This window comes from Macrobrachium nipponense, chromosome 33, assembly GCF_015104395.2.
Source record: "Macrobrachium nipponense isolate FS-2020 chromosome 33, ASM1510439v2, whole genome shotgun sequence".
NCBI classification, from domain to species: Eukaryota; Metazoa; Arthropoda; class Malacostraca; order Decapoda; family Palaemonidae; genus Macrobrachium; species Macrobrachium nipponense.
Window position 1 is genome coordinate 16,456,989 of NC_087219.1, and position 22,905 is coordinate 16,479,893.

At 38.5% G+C, this 22,905-nt stretch overlaps 3 long non-coding RNA genes across 4 annotated transcripts in view; all 3 read left to right on the forward strand.

Annotated features, from left to right (window-relative positions):
• Positions 1-1,783, forward strand: part of LOC135202968 (uncharacterized) — an 11,481-nt gene extending 9,698 nt beyond the window's left edge. Inside the window, exons 3-4 of the long non-coding RNA XR_010311837.1 lie at positions 49-253; positions 711-1,783. This is a non-coding gene — a long non-coding RNA (uncharacterized LOC135202968). The remainder of the gene's footprint in view (positions 1-48; positions 254-710) is intronic.
• Positions 1,784-4,628: 2,845 nt separating this feature from the next.
• On the forward strand, positions 4,629-7,832 carry LOC135202970 (uncharacterized). Its single transcript, XR_010311838.1, has 4 exons — positions 4,629-4,786; positions 5,712-5,796; positions 6,074-6,278; positions 6,745-7,832. It is a non-coding gene; the product is annotated as an uncharacterized LOC135202970 (long non-coding RNA).
• A 4,083-nt stretch (positions 7,833-11,915) lies between these two features.
• LOC135202971 (uncharacterized) lies at positions 11,916-14,701 on the forward strand. 2 transcript variants are annotated; one of them, XR_010311839.1, is made up of 4 exons: positions 11,916-12,067; positions 12,698-12,782; positions 13,014-13,218; positions 13,661-14,701. It is a non-coding gene; the product is annotated as an uncharacterized LOC135202971 (long non-coding RNA). The 2 variants fall into 2 exon arrangements; XR_010311840.1 differs by having other exon boundaries at positions 13,664-14,701.
• The last annotated feature ends 8,204 nt before the right edge of the window (positions 14,702-22,905 follow it).

Genomic DNA, 22,905 nt, shown 5'->3' on the forward strand with positions numbered 1-22,905 from the left:
ATAAATATGTGACCTTATCAATTACTAATAATATTTGTTTTCCCTCAGTTGCAGAGTGCACACAAAATCAACCCAAGGGATGGTCTCCACAAGACCACATGTTTCAGTGTCACTCCAAATGTCGTAGTCAGTTGGGTGAATTCACTTCGAGGTACCAAATGAAGAATGGTGGGCGCCATTTCGATCAAACTCGTGAGTTCTCCCGCAAGGGGAGGGACACCACCCTCTGCTCTTTCTTAGCAGACGTAGCAAGGTAATTGTCTTGGTCGAGCTCTTTCAGCTCTGTAGTTCAATATGTTTCAGTGAATAATTTTTATTCAGTTTTCTAAATTCTATTGTCCCCAATTATTTTCTAACAATTCCTTAACATATGACTGTCAATGCTATTTACAAACAAAGGCAAAGTACTTAAGTGAACTGAATGTCCCCCTAATTCAAAACTTGCTCTCCAACCTAGCAAACCAAAATTCCTTCTCAGTCTATACTCACTGTTTACATTCTGGTGCATTAGAAGTTTCTCTAAAGACAAACTCACTCTGAAATTCATCAAAAACGTCCCAACAACCAGTGTTTGCCTCCATCAAACCAAAAGTTCACCTGAAACTAAAACTATAGATTACTGTTTGTGGACTACACACTGCATACTTTCCTGTTAACAATTTGTCAAAATGAGTACTTCAACACCTGACCTCAATCTTCTTTCATTTCAGCAGCCAGCAGCAACAGGATCTCAAGAATGACGCATTCAGTAGCTGGTACAGCCGCAGCACCAGCGATCCTTGGAGAAACGGACACAACAGGTTCCGTTGTCACGAAAACTAAACTCCCGATCCGCAGAGAGAAACTCAAGATGCGACCTTGAGTAGCAGGTCAGTGGAAGAAGCTGACCATGTCATCTGAACCTGCTTGAACAGTTTCCCCAAAGGTCGCAAACAAGCATCACAGGTCCTGGTATAACGGACGAACACATCGGACCCGACTGGCATATCCAAGATGTGACTTTGGATAAGTGGCCCTTGCAAAACGGCCGATTACACTTGGACCCGCAAATAGTGTGCCCAGGTCTTCTTTCAACTTTTGACCTCCAACCCTCTGCCCAATGACTGAGAACAACCTCTGACTGTGCCCAGTCTGGGTTGAGCTGAAGACTTCACCGGGCTTTTCATTATGTGCCATGATGTGACTTTGGCCGAGGAGTCTGACTGGATGGAAGCAAAGCCTGGATCTTGGAATAGGAAGAGGGGTTCAAGGTCCTAAACAACAGCAGAAGGGGTCCTATCGAGGCACATGCGGTGTCCCAGTCTATTGGATGATCACTCTTGAAACCCTATGGAAGAAGAGGACGGTTTCCATCAAGAAAGGTCGTCACTGAAAAGTGATTTCAGTGTGGAAAGTCTCCAGCAGAAACAACTGAGGTTAACCACAGCAAAGAGCTAAAAGCGCCAATAAAGGAGTTTATCTTAACTCACAGCACTGCAGAAAGTTATCTTCAAAATGTCAGTCTGCTGCTAACAGAACACACGTGGGAAAAACACTGAGGCAAAATCAGTCTGCAGAAGAAATTGCAAGAGACGAATCAGCTGCAAAATTCAGACGTTGCTTAGGAAAGGAGCCATTACTGGAAATCTCAACCAGATCAAATTTGAAGTTAGGTTAGGTTTCAAGACTCGTATTTTTGAATTGTCCAAAAATTGCAAGAGCCAATCAAACATAAAGTGATCTCATATGTTTAATTATCATGCTTTGTTAGAAGGGAAAGTGTGAATAAAAACAGTACAACCATCTATGTCTTTTATTTAGGCCTTGTAACTAATAAATTAGACTAGGAATGACTTTTGCCTAAATATTTAGAGCTGACAATGGCTGTGTAATGCTTTAATAACCTATGCACAAATATAGCTTATACATAATTTAGAAAACGTAAGTCTTTGTCAAAATTATTCATTCTAAAAAACTTTGAAAGGTAATGTTAAAAACATGTAAATGTATGCTGGTAACTTTAAGTTGGTACATCAAATATACATTGACAGGAAACCGAACAAACACAGAACTGAAAATAAAAATAAACTAGGACTTCAGGAAAGGGTGAGAGTGCACATTCCTCCGCACTTTACAAATTTTACAAGCAGTGACTAACAAATTCTCCCTGAGTCATTGGCTGGATTCCAATTTCGGCCATTTCCCTCTCAAGTGGTAATCCCACAATGAAAATGCCAATCAGCTCTTATTAGGTGAGCAGTAAAACAACTCATAATTATGTTCGCAGTTTATTGCATATCACAGACAAGTTCAAACCAAGTCAACGACCTTAATTGAAGAACGAGTCTTGAAGAAATCTTGCCAACCACTAGCTAGGTCTACCAGTAAGTTACTGACTAGTACTGAATCTGTTTGCTGTGTGTGTGTGTGTGGTAGGTTTTGGAGCTGGCCTGATGCAAACTTCAGTTATCTCTGTGGTTAGTATTGTATTTTCTACTAAGTATAGCTGTTTAGTTAGACTCTTATTGCTACCATATGTTGCATGATTTTAGGTTTTACTAACTTCTGTACACTTGGCAATAAGAAACCTAATATTTAATATCTAGGTTAGAGTCATGCACTATTACACCAATATTGCTCGCTGTGACTCACCAGCTCAACTTAGGTCAGACTGATGTGACCTCTAGCCCTATCCTCTGCAGCCTTCAGTGAGTCTTACTTGAATGCAATGTATATTAATGATAAATAATGACAATGGACTAATACTGTTACTTAACAAAAGTATGCACTGAAGTGAATCAAGCACATCGAAAATAATTTAAGTAAGCCTAAACTTGATATGATGAACGTATAGCAAAGAGTGTGATATTCTGACACAAATTGAGCAGCAATGAAGGTGAAGGACTCAATAAAACATAGAAATATGTAACCCTAAAGGTTGCTAAGATTCACTGAAGAAAAGAAAGGAAAACAAGCCATTATGAAGCCTCAAAAGAATATGCCAAAAAAATTACACTAAAATTAGCAGTTTTATTGTCCTACTTAGAAAGGCTCATCAGCAGCAAATCATTGACCTCTATCCAGCATCTCATTCTTGTGCTTCCTGGATATTATGGCTCTTTTTATCAACTTCTTCCTCTCTTTTCTACCCAACACTTTCTACATCTTCCTGTTCTTTCACCTGACACTTCTGAATCATACACTATCGTCAAAGACCTCTCTTCTTCGATTCCTTCCAAATGTCAAAACCATCTCAAAATAACTGTTACACTTTTTCACTTGCGCTAAATTTTCACAATTCTTTTCATTCTTATGAACATTTTTCTCCTTTCATTCTCTCCTACGTCACATGAAAAACGAGAACATAAACAATAATCCACCTCTGCATCTTCAACATTTCCTTACATTTCCATTTAACATCTAACCTCTGCCCTATCAATTAGTCTTAACGTTATTTATTTTAATATTTAAAGTCTCAATGTTATTTATTTTAAAGCTAAAGAATGTAGTACTCTGGAAATTCAGTCCAAAGTAGACTTTCTGGAAATGCTACAACTTAAGAGCGACTTAATGTTTGCTGGCCAAGCCAACCAGATCACTGATTTTACTTTCAGAGATGAATTATTATTGAGAATCTCTGAGTTGATAAATATTTTTTTTATAGGAAAGCAGATCCCAACCTTTGCTACCATAAAGGAGAGTTAGTTCAACAGTTCTTCAGAGATTTCCACCCACGTTTCCAAAGACACTTCAATTCTCTCGCACTTCCCATCCACATAAACTGCTGCCTCATTCACTTCATTTATTCTGTGATTAGCCTCTTCTTTCAACTTACCATCATTATTACATTCTTCCACCATCTAAATAAAAATCCACAGATCAATCTCCCTCCTTTTTATTCTTCCTAATATCATTCTTCTTCCTCAATTTACTACAAAAGCATTATAAGATTTCCCTAAGGGGGGAAGGGAGCAGACGACATTGGCCCTAAGAGGTGTTTAACCTCTTTATCTCCAAGTTTGTTGATAATTAAGTTAATGCAGTCTAGAGTGTGCGTATGTTTTCATATTTACACACAACCACACGTATACACACACATACATACACACACACATATATATTTAAATAGATATAGATAAATAGATTATTTTTGTTTAAAACTGTCAATCTGAATTTGGGAATGAAAACTTCCTCCACACAAGGATTCGAACTTTGGGTCACAGAAATTCTAAGTAACTAAGCAACAGACACCAGCCACACAGTTCACTGCTTAAATCAACAAGAACCGAATAAAAAAAATTACAAATACGTTTTCCATACGCCAGCTCTTCCAGCCTACAGTTCCAGACTGTGGCTGTGCTCATGATGACGTCACGCCGGGTAGACGTCCCGCAAGGAGACAGACTCGGCCCCGCCCTCCCTATTGCATCATGTCACGAAGGAACTTTATTCATTATTTTCTCTTACTTGCAGTCGGTTTCGTCGTACAGTAATCATTTCTACACACATCCTGATACGCCATCTTTGTATTTAAGAAATAAACAGGCATAAAATATACATGAATGTCGAGTAAAACTGAATAAATTGATGAATGACAACCTCAGCAAGGCCGGCATTCGTATATGGTGAGGTATAAAAGCTCCTCCGGTCGCCGACTGCCCTCACTAGCTGGTAGGTCGTGAGCGATAACAGTCGTTTCTCTGCGCCGCTTCGGCCAATTGGCTAACTAGGGGGTCTTTGTCAAAATCTGGGGGGTCAAATCGCCAGTGCGTTAGACTCTTTAGAAATCGTCAGTTTCTCTTCAAAAGTGAGTTTGAGTGATCTCTGTGGATTCTGGTGTTTCTGTTTGAAGCTATTACAAAAAAATTAATAAACTTGGGCTTTGACGCTGGACAAATAAGCTAGCAAGTAAACAAAATCTTGGGTTGACAAAAAATAGGTCTTTTCGTCAGTCACTCGAAGCCCAAAACCTTCGATTTCGAGAAGATATTTTTGGGATTAAAAGTGAACGAGTCAATTTATATTGTTTACTGTCATACTTCACACAGAATGACAACATTTGGTCTTTCAACAAATTCAAAGTTTCTGTCAGCTTTACCTTTCAGGCTGAAGTCGTCACGAACTAAAAGTTCAGTCACGTGACTAAAATAGAAATTGAATGAAAATAATAACCTTCCTTGAAAACAGTATTCTTTTTGTATTCAGATTTTGAAAGATTTATAAGTAGAATTTATCTTTCAAAATACCAAGTGTGTAAAAAGATTAGTCTAAAGCCTTCAGAGAACCTAAGCTATACAGCTTCTGATGGCTAAGCTTTGGGGAAACAGACCTGCAAATCTGCTGAATTCATCTTAAAGCACTGTAAACTTTTCCTAAGAAATATAAAAGATTTTTTTAAACTTAAGCTTTGAAGCTCAAAGCTTTAAAGTCTAAATCTTGACTCCACAAGGTATAAACTCAAAATTTTTTTTCAAGTTTGTCTAATTTCAAAGCTTTATACCTATAGATCCCAGATTATAATAGTTGATAGAACAATGAACATACACCCAATAACATATTTTATAAGAGCAATCTAATGTCCTTTTCTAGCCCAAGTCACACAGAAATTTACGAAAAGAAAGTTTGCAAGAGTCTGGAATACCAGGAGCAGAATGGAAATTTCCAGCTTCATCCTCAAATAACCACAAATAATTCTACAATTTCCTAAAAAACCTTTCTTCTTCTCCTTTCAGTTATCCGTCATGAGAGCGGATGGGAAGAAGGATCGCCGTCGGGAATCCGTTTCAGATATGGATCTGATGCTACAAAATTGTCATGGTAAAGTCTCTTCACATTCCTGTGACAATCATGAAACAGTGATAAACATGTATCATTAAAAGTGCTACGATTTGTAAAAATAGTCTAGTAAAAGCATGTCGTAATGTTAAACTTACAAACCAAGAAACCCTGTTGTTGAAAACTGTAGTTGTCTCAAAAGTTGTCACGGAAACCAGATCTAGCAACTAATTGTATTAGTATTTTACAGTCAACCATATCTGCATTTTCTCATAAATATGTGACCTTATCAATAACTAATAATATTTTTTTCCCTCAGCTACAGAGTGCACACAAAATCAACCCAAGGGATGGTCTCCACAAGACCAGATGTTTCAGTGTCACTCCAAATTTCGTAGTCAGTTGGGTGAATTCGCTTCGAGGTACCAAATGAAGAATGGTGGGCGCCATTTCGATCAAACTCGTGAGTTCTCCATCAAGGGCAGTGACATCACCATCTGCTCTTTCTTAGCAGACGTAGCAAGGTAATTATCTTGCTCGAACTCTTTCAGCACTGTAGTTCAATGTGTTTCAGTGAATAATTTTTATTCAGTTATTATAAATCCTATTGTCCCCAATTATTTTCTAAAATTCCTTAACATATGACTTTCAGTGCTATTTAGAAACAGAGACAAAGTAAATAAGTAAACTGAATGTCCCCTCAATGCAAAACTTGCTCTCCAACCTAGCAAACCCAAATTCCTTCTCAGTCTACACTCACTGTTTACATTCTGGTGAATTACAAGTTTCTCTAAAGACAAACTCACTCTGAAATTCATCAAAAACGTCCCTACAACCAATGTTTGCCCCCTTCAAACCAAAAGTTCAACTGAAAGTGAAACTATAGCTCACTGTTTGTGGCTTACACACACACACTGCATATTTTCCTGTTACAAATTTGTTAAAATAAGTACTTCAACAATTGAACTCAACCTTCTTTCATTTCAACAGCCAGCAGCAACAGGATCTCAAGAATGACGCATTCAGTAGCTGGTACAGCCGCAGCACCAGCGATCCTTGGAGAAACGGACACAACAGGTTCCGTTGTCACGGAAACTAAACTCCCGATCCGCAGAGAGAAAATCAAGATGCGACCTTGAGTAGCAGGTCAGTGGAAGAAGCTGACCATGTCATCTGAACCTGCTTGAACAGTTTCCCCAAAGGTCGCAAATAAGCATCACAGGTCCTGGTATAACGGACGAACACATCGGACCCGACTGGAATATCCAAGATGTGACCTTGGATAAGTGGCCCTTGCAAAACGGCCGATTACACTTGGACCCGCAAATAGTGTGCCCAGGTCTTCATACAACTTTTGGCCTCCAACCCTCTGCCCGATGACTGAGAACAACCTCTGACTGTGCCCAGTCTGGGTTGAGCTGAAAACTTCACCAGGCTTCTCATTATGTGCCATGATGCGACTTTGGCCGAGGAGTCTGGCCGGCTGGAAGCAAAGCCTGGATCTAGGAACAGGAGAAGGGGTTCAAGGTCCTATACAACAGCAGAAGGGGTCGAATCAAGGTACACGCGGTGTCCCAGTCTATTGGATGATCACTCTTGAAACCCTATGGAAGAAGAGGACGGTTTCCATCAAGAAAAGTCGTCACTGAAGTTGATCCCAACTGGAAAAGTGATTTCAGTGTGGAAAGTCTCCAGCAGAAACAACTGAGGTTAACCACAGCAAAGAGTTAAAAGCGCCAAGAAAGGAGTTTATCTTAACTCACAGCACTGCAGAAAGTTCTCTTCAAAATGTCAGTCTGCTGCTAACAGAACACACGTGGGAACAACACTGAGGCAAAATCAGTCTGCAGAAGAAATTGCAAAAGACGAATCAGCTGCAAAATTCTGACTTCTGCATAAGGAAAGGAGCCTTTACTGGAATTGTCAACCAGATCAAATTTGAAGTTAGGTTAGGTTTCAAGACTCGCATTTTTGAATTGTCCAAAAATTGCAAGAGCCAATCAAACATAAAGTGATCTCATATGTTTAATTATCATGCTTTGTTAGAAGGGAAAGTGTGAATAAAAACAGTACAACCATCTATGTCTTTTATTTGGGCCTTGTAACTAATAAATGAGATTAGGAGTTATTTCTACCTAAATATTTAGAACTGACAATAGCTGTATAATGCTTCAATAACCTAAGTATAAGTATAGCTTATACATAATTTAGAAAAGGTAAGTCTTTGTCAAAATTATTCAATATACAAAACTTTGAAAGTTAGTGTTAAAACATGTAAATGTATGCTGATAACTTTAAGTTGGTACATCAAATATACACTGACAGGAAACTGAATAACACAGAATTGTAAATGAAAATAAGCTAGGAATTAATGATGGAAGAGGATTAATAGAAATTCAGTACTCAAGAGTACATAAAGTGCCTATGACAACAGAAAGGAACTTATCATTTTCATACCAAGAAGGAAAGGGTGACTATGCACATTCCTTGCACTTTACAAATTTTACAAGCAGTGACTACAAATTCTCCCCGAGTCATTGGCAGGATTCCAATTTCGGCCATTTCTCTCTCAAGTGGTCATCCCACAATGAAAATGCAAATCAGGTCTTGTTTTAGTGAGCAGTAAAGCAACTCTTAATTATGTTGGCAATTCTTTGCATGTCAAAGACATGCTGAAACCAAGTCATGACCTTAACTGAAGAACGAGTCTTAAAGAAGTCTTGTGAACTACTGGCTGGGTCTACCAACAAGTAACTGGCTTGTACTGAACCTGCTTGCTATGTGTGTGCGTGGGTGCGTGTGTGCGTGTTAAGTTGCCAACTCGTGTTTATGGTATGTTTTGAACCTGGCATGATGCAAACTTCCCTTTGCTGCCAACACAATATTTTCCACTATAGGTAGAGATGTTCAGTTAGACTCTCATTGCTACCATATGTTGCATGATTTTAGGCTTACTCATTTCCAGAGTTACTGAACAGCACCACCAATAGGCAGTCCAAGTGCCTCGGCTGTCGAATTTCTCAGTTCCCGAGGTCCTATATTCCTCACACCATTGTACTGTGGAACAGCCTCCCAGAGGATGTCGTAGAATTGGAATTTCTTCAGAAGTTTAAGCCAAAAGGCAATGCATTTCTACCCTAAATACTATTCTCATTACATTTGAATACATTTCTATCTATTGAGCAATGAATGTTTTTATTTTTTAATAAGTGAGATCCCTTCTTTCTGTATTTCACTTTACTTCCTCTTGCCTCTTCGTAATGAACTCCGTTTTATTAGGAAACTTGAATTTTAAGTCAATGGCCCCTGTGGGATTGTTCCATATGAGTAGGTTTCATCTAGTGAATAGTAATAATAATAATAATAATAATAATAATAATAATAATAATAATAATAATAATAATAATACTCTTGGCAGTAAGAAATTCAATTTTTAATGTTTGGGTTAGGGTCATACACCAATGCGTCGATACTGATCACTGGGACTCACCAGGTCAACTTAGGTCAGACTGGCGTGACCTTTAAACTATCATCTCCACCCTATCAGTGACTGTCACTTGAATTCAAAGCATATTATATCAATAATAATCATGATGATAACAGATTCATTTCGTCACTAAATAAAAGTACATATTCAAGTGGATCAAGCACCCCAAAAATAATTTGCTTACTAAGCCTAAACTTACTATGATGAACGCAAAGGAAAGTGTGTAACATTCTGACACAAATTGAGCAGCAATGACGGTGAAGGACTCAATAAAACATGAAGATAGTCGAGCCTATAGGCTGCTGAGAATCACTGAAAAAAAAGAATATGTAGGCTTACACAAAAGACTAAGGACAAGGATCCTCTGCATAGTGAATACAACACAATAATCCCAAAAGATGCAGGTGGAGATACCTTATTGATCTTAACTTTGACTTGAAAGAACGAGGAATTCCTTCATTCAAGCAGGAAGGACAAAGCCTTCAAAGAGGAGAACAATATTCCACTAATGGCGAAGATGAACACCTAAAACTATTTTTCTTACACAAATTTCAAAATTTCCTAAGTTAGTGAGGCGAAAGAGAAGGTCTGAATTGCAGTTGAATTCTTGCTATTTCTATACACCCAGAATCAACACGTACAGTGTTTCCAATGCACAGTGTCATATGGAGTCAACACACAGCACAAGATCTCTTAAGGCAAGCGGTCACTTCAATTTACTTGTTTGTATGGTGCTTTTACGTTGGATGGAACTCTTTGTTATTCAGCAGCGGGACCAACGGCGTCACGTGACTTCCGAACCACGTCGAGAGTGAACATCTATCACCAGAAATGCACATCTCTAACACTTTAATGGAATGCCCGAGAATCGAAATCACGGCCACCGAGGTGGTACACCAACACCATACTGACCACGCTACTGAGGCGCTGTGACACGCAGATGATTCTTGCTATTTCTGTACACCCAGAATTAACATGTACAGTGCTTTCAATGCACACTGTCTTATAGAGCAGCACATAGTAGAAGATCTATGAGGGTAAAGGTCACTTCAATTTACAATTGGGATATTACCTACGTACTGCACTAACTTATTAACAAGGTCAACAATTGGGTGCATGGTAAAGCCCGCAAACAATGAAGGTCCCAAAACACCACCTTGTGGGGTACCAGACATGACAGATCCAGGCTGAAATAGAAATGCAATCGCTAAGCACACAGGGGTTGCTCCGGAAGAAAGCAATGTAATGGACAATGCTACTACATAAATACATGTTTAAAAAATGTCATTAACATTAGCAGTATAATTCTCCCACTTAGAAAGGCTCATCAGCAGCGAATCATTTACTTCTATCCAACACCTCATTCTTGAGCTTCTCTCTAGCACAAGGCTGGCTTAATCACTCTCTCTCTCTCTCTCTCTCTCTCTCTCTCTCTCTCTCTCTCTCTCTCTATATATTATATATAATAATAAGTAGTATTATATACATATATAATAGGTAAATATGTATATTGTATATATTATATATATATATAGCATACATATACATATATATTTATATATAAAGTATAGACTGGCACATCGACAATTTCCGGCAACTCTTTTAAACTAAGTACAAAACCGACCCTTAAAACCGGGATTTGAGTGTGATAAGATAAAATGAAGATATCCAGGGCACCTCTTCTCGATCGACTCATGATGAGTTGGCATTTTATACCCACACTCCCAGTTCTTTCCAGAAGAACATGTCATTATTATTATTATTATTATTATTATTATTATTATTATTATATTATTATTATTATCAATATTATAATATGCCTTCCCCCGGGATCATCAGATATTCAAGGTAACCAGCTGAAAGGAATTTCCATGTTTATTTTGCTTCCAATTTTTGATGTTTAGGTCTAATATTGGCAGTGACAATTCAGGCATTTCACAAATACCCTCTACGATATTTTTAACGGTCAATGGCGGATCTAAAATTTTAATGGGAGGGGAGGGTTACTTAGGATTATCTATATATATATATATATATATATATATATATATATATATGTATATATATATATATATATATATATATGTATATATATATATATATCTATGTATAGGATGTATATATATATATATATATATATATATATATATATATATATATCTAAAACATGTACACATACGGTATATATAAATAGTTATATACATAGTACTAGTAGCAGTTGCTGAAATAATCATTGAATAAGAAAATCTTTGCTATCAATAATGAGTTATTGAAAGAAAATAATGTTCTATGAGGGGGGGAGGGGTGGGGTTTCACGTGACCTGGTGACGTCCCCCCCAACCCCCTCCAATCCGCAACCGATTACGGTACAACCTTTCCCGCCAGAAAAGAAGGAGCGAAAGTGGCAACTTGTGACGTCACGCCGGAAAAGTCCCTCTGAGGAGATTCCTTAATCAGCAGCGCGGGAGATTGCGTCATTTGGATAGGAATGTTACTCGGATTCAATCCTCTTTCCTCATACGTCTAATCACTTTTGTTGTATTTCAATAATGCTCCAAGACATCTTGAGATATCTGGTTCATATTCTTAAATGAAACAGTCAGGAGGTATAGTAGAAGATTTCGCTGTAAATCATATGGAACGAATGGCAACTTTAGCTCCGGGTGGTCAAACGTATGAGACTAACATGTGACCGCGAGCGGCGTCTATAAAACCCACTACCTCGTCCTGGTTATCATCACAGGTTCTCTCTCCGTCGTCCAAAACACGGAAGGACAAAGTTCCAGTGTAATAGGCTCAGCAAGTTTTGATTTTCTCTCTGTCAAAGTGAGTTTGAGTGATCTTTATGGATGGTAGTGAATAAGAAAATAATTATAAATTTAACGCGTTTTCCTGTGTACGTACAGCTTTTGAAAGACTTGATTTTACATATAAAGTGGCCACAAGTCAAAATAACCTTGTGACAGAGCTTAATAAGAAATGTATACAAGATTTCCCAGCAGTTTAAAAGCGTTTGGAAGCCTAAACACTAAGTCTACAGCCCTCAGAATGCAAAGCAAAAATGACTTGGCATGTTTCAAGCTTTTTCCAGCACATTCTCTTCAGTTCCTTAAAACAGACCACATAATCGACATTTGTGGTCCTGTTACCAATCTTAACATTAAAAATTCTAAGTTTCTTTTAAAAGTGATTGAAGCATGGCCCGTTTAAATCTTGACTCTAAACAGCGTTAATTTCTAATGTTTGGAATTTCTAAAGCCTTTTCAAGAATTGGTTCACAGCCCCTAGTTTTAATGATGGCACTTTGGCAATCTCAGTTTTAGGAGGAGCCTGGAACAACAAGAAATTAAAGTTATAACTAGAGCATACAACTTTCGTTCTCAAATCCTACCATCTCCTGACCCTACAAGTCACCAATAATTCCAATTTTCCCTAATATTTTTCTTCTTCTTTCAGATATCCGTCTCAGGAGTGGCTAAGAAGACAGCTTCCTGTCGGGAATCCTTTGATAAGATGGATCGGATGCTACAAGACTTTCATGGTAAAGATTTTTTTTATCATGCTGTGGAAACCATGAAATACTGTTACACATTAATCATTATATATGTTTAGGGTACTCCGATTTGTAATTATAGTTGGTAAAAGCATGTGGTAATATATACCTGTGAACCAAGATTTTCTGTTGAAATCTGTAGCTAGTTCATTCACGTTTACAAGGATCCCAAATGTGCTTTAACGATCATCAGTTACTAACAATACCAATCTTTCACAGCGGCAGATGGCACATTAATGCACAGTAGCGGATGGCCTCCGCAGGACCAAATTCTGGAGCCCATCACCAAATGCTCCAGGCACTTGGGGAGGACTGCTCCGAGTTACCGAATGAAGAAAGGTGGGCGCCACTTCGATCTAGCTCGAGCGTTCTCCCACAAGGGCAGACACGCCATCCTCTGCTCTTCTTTGGCAGGCTTATCAAGGTAATTGTCACGCTTGAATTCTGTTTATTTCCCTGATTCTTGTGTGTCGATGACTAATGCTTATTCGTTTTTTTTTTTCAAAAATATTATATTCTTCAATTACTTTTCCCTGATTCCTTGACATAAAGATGACTTTCAGTGATATTTATGAACAGAAACAGACAATTGGACTGAATGTCCCCCTACTGGAAATAGTCCCTCTAAGTCCAAACTCACTGTTCACATTCCAGTGAACTAAAACCTTCATTAAACCAATCTCACTCTTCAGTGAATCAAAAACTTCCCCTGTAACCAATGTCTACCTCCAAACAAACAAAAAAGTTCACCTGGAACGTAAACTTACTGTACGCTTGCGATGCCTAAACTGATTACTTCTCTGTTCACACTTTGTGAGAATGAGAGCTCCTTTTTAGCTGAACTCACACTTTTTATTTTTTTTCAGCAGCCAGCCGAAGGATCTCAAGAATGACGCATTCAGTAGCTGGTACAGCCGCAGCACCAGCGATCCTTGGCGAAACGGACGCATCAGGTTCCGTTGTCACGGAAACTAAACTCCCGATCCGCAGAGAGAAACTCAAGATGCGACCTTGAGTAGCAGGTCAGTGGAAGAAGCTGACCATGTCATCTGAACCTGCTTGAACAGTTTCCCCAAAGGTCGCAAATAAGCATCACAGGTCCTGGTATAACGGACGAACACATCGGACCCGACTGGAATATCCAAGATGTGAACTTGGATAAGTGGCCCTTGCAAAACGGCCGATTACACTTGGACCCGCAAATAGTGTGCCCAGGTCTTCTTTCAACTTCTGACCTCCAACCCTCTGCCCGATGACTGAACAACCTCTGACTGTACCCAGTCTGGGTTGAGCTGAAGACTTCACCAGGCTTTTCATAAGTGCCATGATGCGACTTTGGCTGAGGAGTCTGGCCGGCCGGAAGCAAAGCCTGGATCTTGGAATAGGAGGAGGGGTTCAAGGTCCTAAACAACAGCAGAAGGGGTTCAATCAAGGCACACGCGGTGTCCCAGTCTATTGGATGATCACTCTTGAAACCCTATGGAAGAAGAGGACGGTTTCCATCAGGAAAGGTCGTCACTGAAGTTGATCCCACCTGGAAAAAGTGATTTCAGTGTGGAAAGTCTCCAGCAGAAACAACTGAGGTTAACCACAGCAAAGAGTTAAAAGCACCAAGAAAGGAGTTAGTCTTAACTCACAGCACTGCAGAAAGGTATCTTCAAAATGCCAGTCTGCTGCTAACAGAACTCGCGTGGGACAAAATTCAGACTTATGCTTAGGAAAGGAGCCTTTACTGGAAATTTCAACCAGTAAACAAAATCTTACGTTATTTGAGGTTGCAAAATTAGCATATTGTTTTTTCATATCGGCAAAAACTGCAAGAGCTCCTCAGACACAGTGTGATCTCATATGTTCAATTCTCATGGGCTGTTAGAAGAGAAAGTGTGAATAAAATCAGTATACAGCAATTTCAGTCTCTTATTTGATCCTCATATTTAAAAAAAAACTTTGATCCTCATATTTAAAAAAAACTTTTACAAAAGAGTCTCTGCCCCAGTTCTTTGGAGCAGGATTTATTGAGAATAATGGCTATTTCAGCCGCGTTCATTTTGTATAGAAGTTTCTCTATTCTTATTACAGACGTTCTTCGATATTCAAGTTGGCTATTAAACCGCCAAATGGGGGGATTTAAATAGCCAACTTGAGTATAGAAGAAAAGTCAGTGATAAGAGTAGAGAAACATCTATACAAAATAAACGCTGCTGAAATAGCCATTATTTTCAATAAAACCTGTATTCATGAAGGTCTTCTTTCAGCAGATAATAACAATATAAACTAAGGACTTTATACTTGCAGCATTACAAAACCTAATGATAGAACAGCCAACTTGAATCAACTTGGAACAAAATATTAAGAAACCAGTCGTATTCAATTAGCACTCCAGAACGGAAACCGCCAAAGGAAACTGTATTTTTTTCAATCGAGATGAAACTGACTACTGCCGTTTTCATAGCGCCTCAGTGGCGTGATCGGTATGGTCATGGCCTGCCACCTCGGCAGCCGCGAGTTCGATTCTCGGGCATTCCATTGAGTTGTGAGAGAGGTGTATTTCTGGTGGTAGAAGTTCACTTTTGACGTGGTCCGGAAGTCACGTAAAGAAGCCGTTGGTCCCGTTACTGAATAACCACTGATTCCATGCAACGTAAAAACACAAAACAAACAAAAAACCTGCTGTTTTCATCAAGACCAACTTTGTTGGATTTGGGAATATTTGGCAACTTTCTGACATTTCCCTCTAAGCCAAGTCCTGGATTTCTCTATCTATCTCTGTATTTCCCTCACTTCCCAGCATAGACCCAGCAACAAGGAAGTGAATACAGGTGGGGGGGGAGGACCATCTCATAAAGGGGAAACAAGAGCAGAAGTAAAGAGTGAACAGAAAACGTCATTCAGCACGGTTCGATAAATTGAATAATTTATGCTCACCATTCATCTCTTGATTAATTCCCTTAATAGATTGACGAAAAAAATGGAAAGGAGCAGAGCATAATCACCATGTTCCTTGGTTTGTTGTAATAATCTGGCGTTGCACAGGTCAAGGTCATAGCTTTGATAATATTATGGTAACATTTCTGAATAAAAAAACTATTAATATGGTAATCTTTCACAAAAATGATCCCTGTTTACAAAAATCTAACTAAAAGAGAAACAAAAATAGCTTACTCTTAAACTTCACTGAGCCAAACACAACTATATTTATATAAGTATAAACAAACACCAAACTATTCCGGATATAACTAGAATACACTCGTAACTTAAGAAAGTATTGCACAATGTGTAGTAGTATCCATAAATATATCTTGGTACTAACTCTAAAACCTGGTGCAAATTCCGTCCGCTAGATGGCTCCACGTTCGAGTGTCTTATCAGCACACTCTTAACTAAAGCAAGTTTATGAAAAAAGAAAAATAAGTAATTAATTCGGGGAAATTTTTTGTACAGGGTGTGGGGGGTTGATAATGGAAGTGCTTGATAACTCACATTAGCGGCAACACTTCTTAGCAATAGTTGACACATAACTGCAAACCTTAATTGAATACGGACAGTCAGAAGTGGGCAACACTGATAAGCATCCATTACCGTTATCAGGGATAACTTAGGGCTGGCTCTTTCTCTTCACCTCTGTCAATTTAACAAACACTTTTGAGAACAGGTACTAAAAAACATTTTATTGGGTTTAATAAAATACATGATGATAAACATTAAAGGCAACTCACATCGCCTTGGAGAACTCCAAACCGTCATTGGTATAGTACCAACTGCCATTGTTTCTAGGGTTGATTTTCGTCCCTCTTCTTAACGCAAAATTGATGGCCACTTCAATACATATTCAATGAAGAAAAAGATCAACTGAGTATATTCTTCTACGGCTAAGTTTTTTCTTTCTTTTTAAATTGTCGACAATTTTAATTGAACAATTAACTATTAGCGTCCACAATAATTCATTCCTAACGATTATGACCAGTGTGGCACTATGATGTGAATATGTTAACCGGTGATTAGCTGACTGACTAGTCACAACCAGGTCCCACCCACCCTCCACCCACACCAAGGATCCTCCCCTCCTCAAAAGTCACATATCTGTCTCTCCCAAAATGTAAATTAAATTGACCTTGAAAACATAGGCCTAGTTAAAAAAAAATACTTGTTTTATTACATCACTGTCATTCGCAAGTATTCTACGTGCTAAAATTTTACAAAATCAGTGAAAAATACAGTTACTGACCTTTAACAGCAAAAAATAACAGACAGGTGGACAGACGGACGAACAGAGAGAGGGAGAGAGAGAGAGACGTTCGACACAAGTCCAAGCCACTGCCAATGACTTGAGTGAGACTAAAATTCCACGAATTCACGTCCACTATCCCCGATGGCATCATCATTCACTTTGAAAGCTTTAGTTTTTTTCATCTTCTTACGCAACAAAATGTATCTACAATTATCGTCTGTTAGGTAAACTGTTGTATCCTTAAATACACTCCAGAAGAAAGGAGCGAAAATGGAGAGAAAGCGCACAGGCTGACGCAATATAACGGTAAAAACAACTTTCCAAAGATCTTTTCTTTAAACACAGAGAAAACAGACATATCATCCATCGTTGAAGACTATATACCATTCTTACTAACCCCCGCCCCCCTTTCCTGGGTAAGGGATGAAGTTGGGGTGGGGTGAGGGAGGGGAGGTGGCTTGGGATGCGAAGTCAGCACGTGATGTAATTGTAAGTGACGCAATTGTAGTACTATTAGTTTTTCCATCATGTGAATTAACGGAACTCGTCTAACATGCTTTCCATCGTCCGAGATTCAAACACTACCGCTGTGGTAAGGCGAGTAACATGGCCATTTGACGGTAATAAAATACTGTTAAGAATACGTCATAAAGGTATAAAAAATTATACAATACACATACATATATACAACACACACACACACACACAACACACATATATATATATATATATATATATATATATATATATATATAGAGAGAGGAGAGAGATAGAGAGAGAGAGAGAGAGAAGAGAGAATCAACTAAAAGCGCTGAGAATTTAATCGAATTCGGCCACGTAAGTCTAAGAACGTGAACCCGCGCGGTCATCAGGATTTCCCGAGACTTGCCTCCAAACGTTGGACATTCTTTTTGCCCTTTAACATTTAACCCGGGAAGAGTAAAATGTCTAAAAATAATGAATAAAACTCAAGCAGTCCTATTTGGCAAGGAATTAATTTTGCTGGATGAAAGGGTAATTGGTGCCAATAGTCAATGTAGTAAGTAGTACATTAATTATATATAAAAAGAAAATAAAAGGGAAATACATGGCAACTCTTCAAACAACAGCAGCAAGATACGCGCGCCGAATCGTGTTCTTGTTTGTAACTATTTATGAATATATACACTTATCCGTTGATGTATACATATAATATAACATTACTAAATAACAATTATAGAAGTAGATTTAATGATAGTTTACACGGGTAGGAACAATTTTATAAGGGAAGATTTAACCAGACCAAGAAAAATGGCGCCAAAACGTAAGGTAACCAGCCAGAGAAAGCAAAAGTTTCTAAAAGAAACCTAAACGCATGGTACGAAATGATCTCTTCCTTGTATCACTCGTTCTATCAAACAAAACAACAGATTATATCACTCTCTCTCTCTATTGCTGTTTCTTTATCTCTAGCACAAACAAACAAACAATCGATGAGACAACCCGTTCTCCAAGGTTGTATCACGGGAAAGTCCAACTGACTTGCTCCCTCTAACTGCTTCAATACTCATTCCTACTGCTATTTCTCTTGCTGTCGATGCAATCATCTTCACCGTACATCATTTTCCCTGGGATAACCCTTATTAGAGGAAACAACTTGTTATACATACACACTATATATATATATATATATATATATATATATAATATATATATATATATATATATATATATACACACACACACACACACATAACAAATATTTTTCGTCATTTGCAGTCCACACATCAAGTATAAAAAAAAATGAATATGAATATTATTCAGTAACAGCTGTTACGAAATCTCTTGTAATATAGCCTAACCTAATTTTCTTTCATTTACCCGAAAGTTCGACACACACACACTTTAAAGATTAAACCACGCTTAAATTTTTTCTCCTATATCTAACATTTCCTACGGGCTACAAATCCAATGCATCAACCTTTCGTGAATGTAAGGTCCGTAGGTTTAAAACCAGGTTAGGTCTAATACTGACGTCACTACCTTGAAATCATATAAATCTGGAAAATAGGAAAAATATACCTAAGCTGGAAAAATGGCAAAATAATAATATTGGTAATGGAAATAATAATAATAATAATATAATAGTATAGTATAGTATAGTATAGTATATTTGTTTGTCCTTATTTGTTACAAATTCATAGTATAAACAGAAAATTCGCCGAAGCAATTTAATGCTTATATGGCGATAACATAGGCAAGTTTACTGGTTTTTCATAAAAGTTATACAGACTTACAAGCTAAAACAGAGACATAAAAATACATGGGTCGAGCCTATTTTTTTGACAAAGGGTCATAATACTAAGTAAGATATAATACTAAGTAAGGCCATTAAAATACAAAAGAAGGCAAGTCCAGCTTGCAACACAGCATTCATACAAATGCCAATAAAATAACACACACGTCCAGCTTGTGTTCCAAGGAATAAAAATACCTGGGTAACTAAAAGGAGTCTTTAAAAAGCACAGTTCAACACCCCTTAAAATACCTACTGTTGTGCAAGTAACAGTTTTTTGTAATTTCTGAGAGAAACATAAAAGGAATCTTCTAAAAGCTTTCTGTCAAGTTCATTGTTAAGCCCAATCAGCTGATAGTGGAGGAATCTCCTTTCAACCTCCGTACGTATGATAGGTGTATGATAACCACGGCCCCTAGTAGCATATCATGGGAACTCAAGTTGGGGCGTAACAAAAGATCATAAAAGTAAGGCAGCTCACCCATAAGCAGTCTTCTCAAGAACTTGAATAAGCTTAGTTTATACAGGCTACTTATGTTTAGTATTTGCAAACGTGTATATAGTTCCGATGTGCCCATCACCGGTCTTCCATCCTCATATCTGACTCCCAGAATTATTCTTAACAAGTTGTTGACACGTACCTTACAATCTCTTAAGCACAGTAACAGGTGCCGAGCCCCATATTAAGAGGTGGTTATTCAAGTAGGGGAGCACTAGAGCATAATATAGTTTAAGCATATGTCAGTCGGCACGAAATCACGAGTACTAATAATTGCTCCAGTTATACGGCTGACATTAAGTGAGACATTGTTTTAATGTGTTTTGTATATGTCAGGTATTAGTGATAGTCAAGCCCCTAGGTATGTTGAAGTCCGTTACCCATTCAATAATGCCACCAGCGAAAGATAGGGCGGGGAAGTTCTTGGGGAGACCTGGTCAGGACAAACATCAACTTACTCTTACTAGTATTAGGAGTTAGCATATTTGCTTTTAAGTATACCTCAAGTTCATTAAACAAATTCCTAACTTTATTCATAAGCTCGGTGAATGAATGGGATACCAACAGAAAAGCAGCATCATCCGCAAATAAAATTGTTTCGGCCTGCACTGCATTAGGTAGGTCATTTATAAATTATTAAAATAATAATAATAATAATAATAATAATAATAAAGGATTCGGTATTTCCTAATAGAACAGGAAATTGCTGTCCATTTCATAATCTATACTTAAATAGTATATTATATACGTATACATACTATATATATGTGTCGAATCATCAGCAACGTATGCGATTCGTATAATATAATGAACGTTTTGGTTGGTAAATTATTCAAAACAAAACGGGATACCAAAGGATATCCCGGGGAACTCCCCAGTTAGGCGCCAAACCGCGCGACCGTGGCGCCATGCCAACGTTTGGCGCACAATTCTTGGAGGGAACTTTCTGGACTGACAGACCAAAAGCCGATGATGTAATACTTGGACATATTTCTATTTTGACCTATGGCTTACGGCGCTTAGATACTGTGTCCATTATTATTGTTATTAATTTTTTTAGGAGTTAGTTGACCTAGTAAGACGAAATTTCATCATTCATTGAAACCAACGGGTGGGCCTCGCTACATTGTTGCCAGTCACTAAAGTAGATTCACATCAACCGTTCATTTGATGTCTAGGCCCGTCCCTTACGACGCTCCTGATTGGCTGTTGATTAGCCATTCACAGGGCTGGAAAATCAGTCTCTCTCTCGAGAGTTCACATGGGCAGGATGTGTGTTCCACCTCTCCTGAGGCATACGTTTGAAAGACGTATCCCTCAGGAGAGGAGGAATACACATCCTGCCTATGTGAACTCTCTCGAGAGCCTGAGAGTTTCCAGCCCTGTGATTGGCTTATCAACAGCCAATCAGGAGCGGCGTAAGGGACGGGCCTAGACTTCAAAAGCACGGTTGATGTGAATCGACTATAGTCGTTCTCGTGACTATTAACACAGGAATGCTGATATATTCCGCTTTCCTGGAACAAACGTGCTTCTGAACGACCCAATGGTTCTTCCTCACCAGTACTAGACCGTCTGCCTTCATAGTGGATGGTCTGAGGGAGAAACAAGGAAGTAGTCTCTGTCACAACCGGAAAACAATAGTTGTTAGTCAAAACTCAGCGTCGGCCTACAACCAACTGTAGTACTATACACGGTTTTTTTCCATCTGTCCATCCGCCTGTGGTGTTTCGTATGGTAACACTGCGTCCCGGGCTTTAGATAGTTACATTCATCTGACATTCAACAATTATAATAATATCCTATTTCGAATATTAAAGGTGTAATTCGCATACAGTAAATTATTAAAACACTTTTCAGTTGCAAATGTACACCCAGATATCCTTTTATTTACCTAAAACTTACACATAGCGTAACTATTTAAAGCCCGGGGCGCAGTGTTCCCATACGCAAACACCACAGGCGGATGGACAGATGAAAAAAAACAGAGTTTAGTTTCGTAAAACCAACTAAAGGCACCTGATGCAATTCGTATTGAACCTCTGCTAGGGTAGAATGACCTCTTGCGTGGAATCTTGGTTAGTGGGGCATGGGGTACTATACCAAGGTAAAGAGAGGAGTCCTAGCTTGGGGGATGAGACCCAATGCCCACTCAGAGAGAGAGAGAGAGAGAGGTGCTCAGAATCTTTAGGACTAACATTTTCTGTAGCCAACCTCAAAACAAATTAGTAAAAAAAACATCATTATATATATATATATATATATATGTATATTATATATATATATATATATATATATATATATATATATGTATGTATATCTCAATCACATACCAATACCAATTCAGTAACGGATAAATAAAGCGTAATATTAGTCCTAGAGGTTAGATTGGGAGATAGAATTTAGGCCAAAGGCCAAGAGCTGGGACCTATATGGTCATTCAGGGCTGAAAGAGCAACTGACGATAGAAGAAGGTTTGAAAGGTGTAACTAAGAAAGAACTATTAGAGAGGGTGGAAAGTCAGAGGGAAGAGAATACGACCGGAGGTATAGTAAAAGGAATGAAAGAGGTTGGCAGCTAGGGGCCGAAGGGACGCTGCAAAGACCCTCGAGTAATGCCTACAGTGCGTCACGTAAGGTGCACTGACGGCATTATTCCCCCTACGGGAATTAGTCGTAGATAACGCCCACAGAAACCCTTTGTGAGGGGGGGGGGGGGGGTTGTCACTATCTACGAACGATCCCAAAATATCGATATTTTTCTAAAAAAAAAATTATTCTTATACATAACAGGACCTCTACATTATCACCTACTTTTGTTGGTGCTTCGAATGGCTATGCACAGACATGAGCATAAATGACCTTGCATTAATATCTCTCTCTCTCTCTCTGACTTGTGATATGATTCCAGACTTATACCAGATGACTCACCTAGAGAGAGAGAGAAGATATAGATATAAAAAACAGAGCGCGTACACGTGTTCCAATTTTGTACCCGCCATCTCTATTTACGTTCAGATGAAACTTATGCCTTGCACAGGCCGGCACGAACGTGTGATAACATTGATTCCCCCTCTCTCTCTCTGTAGATAAAGAAACTTCTTTGTAAT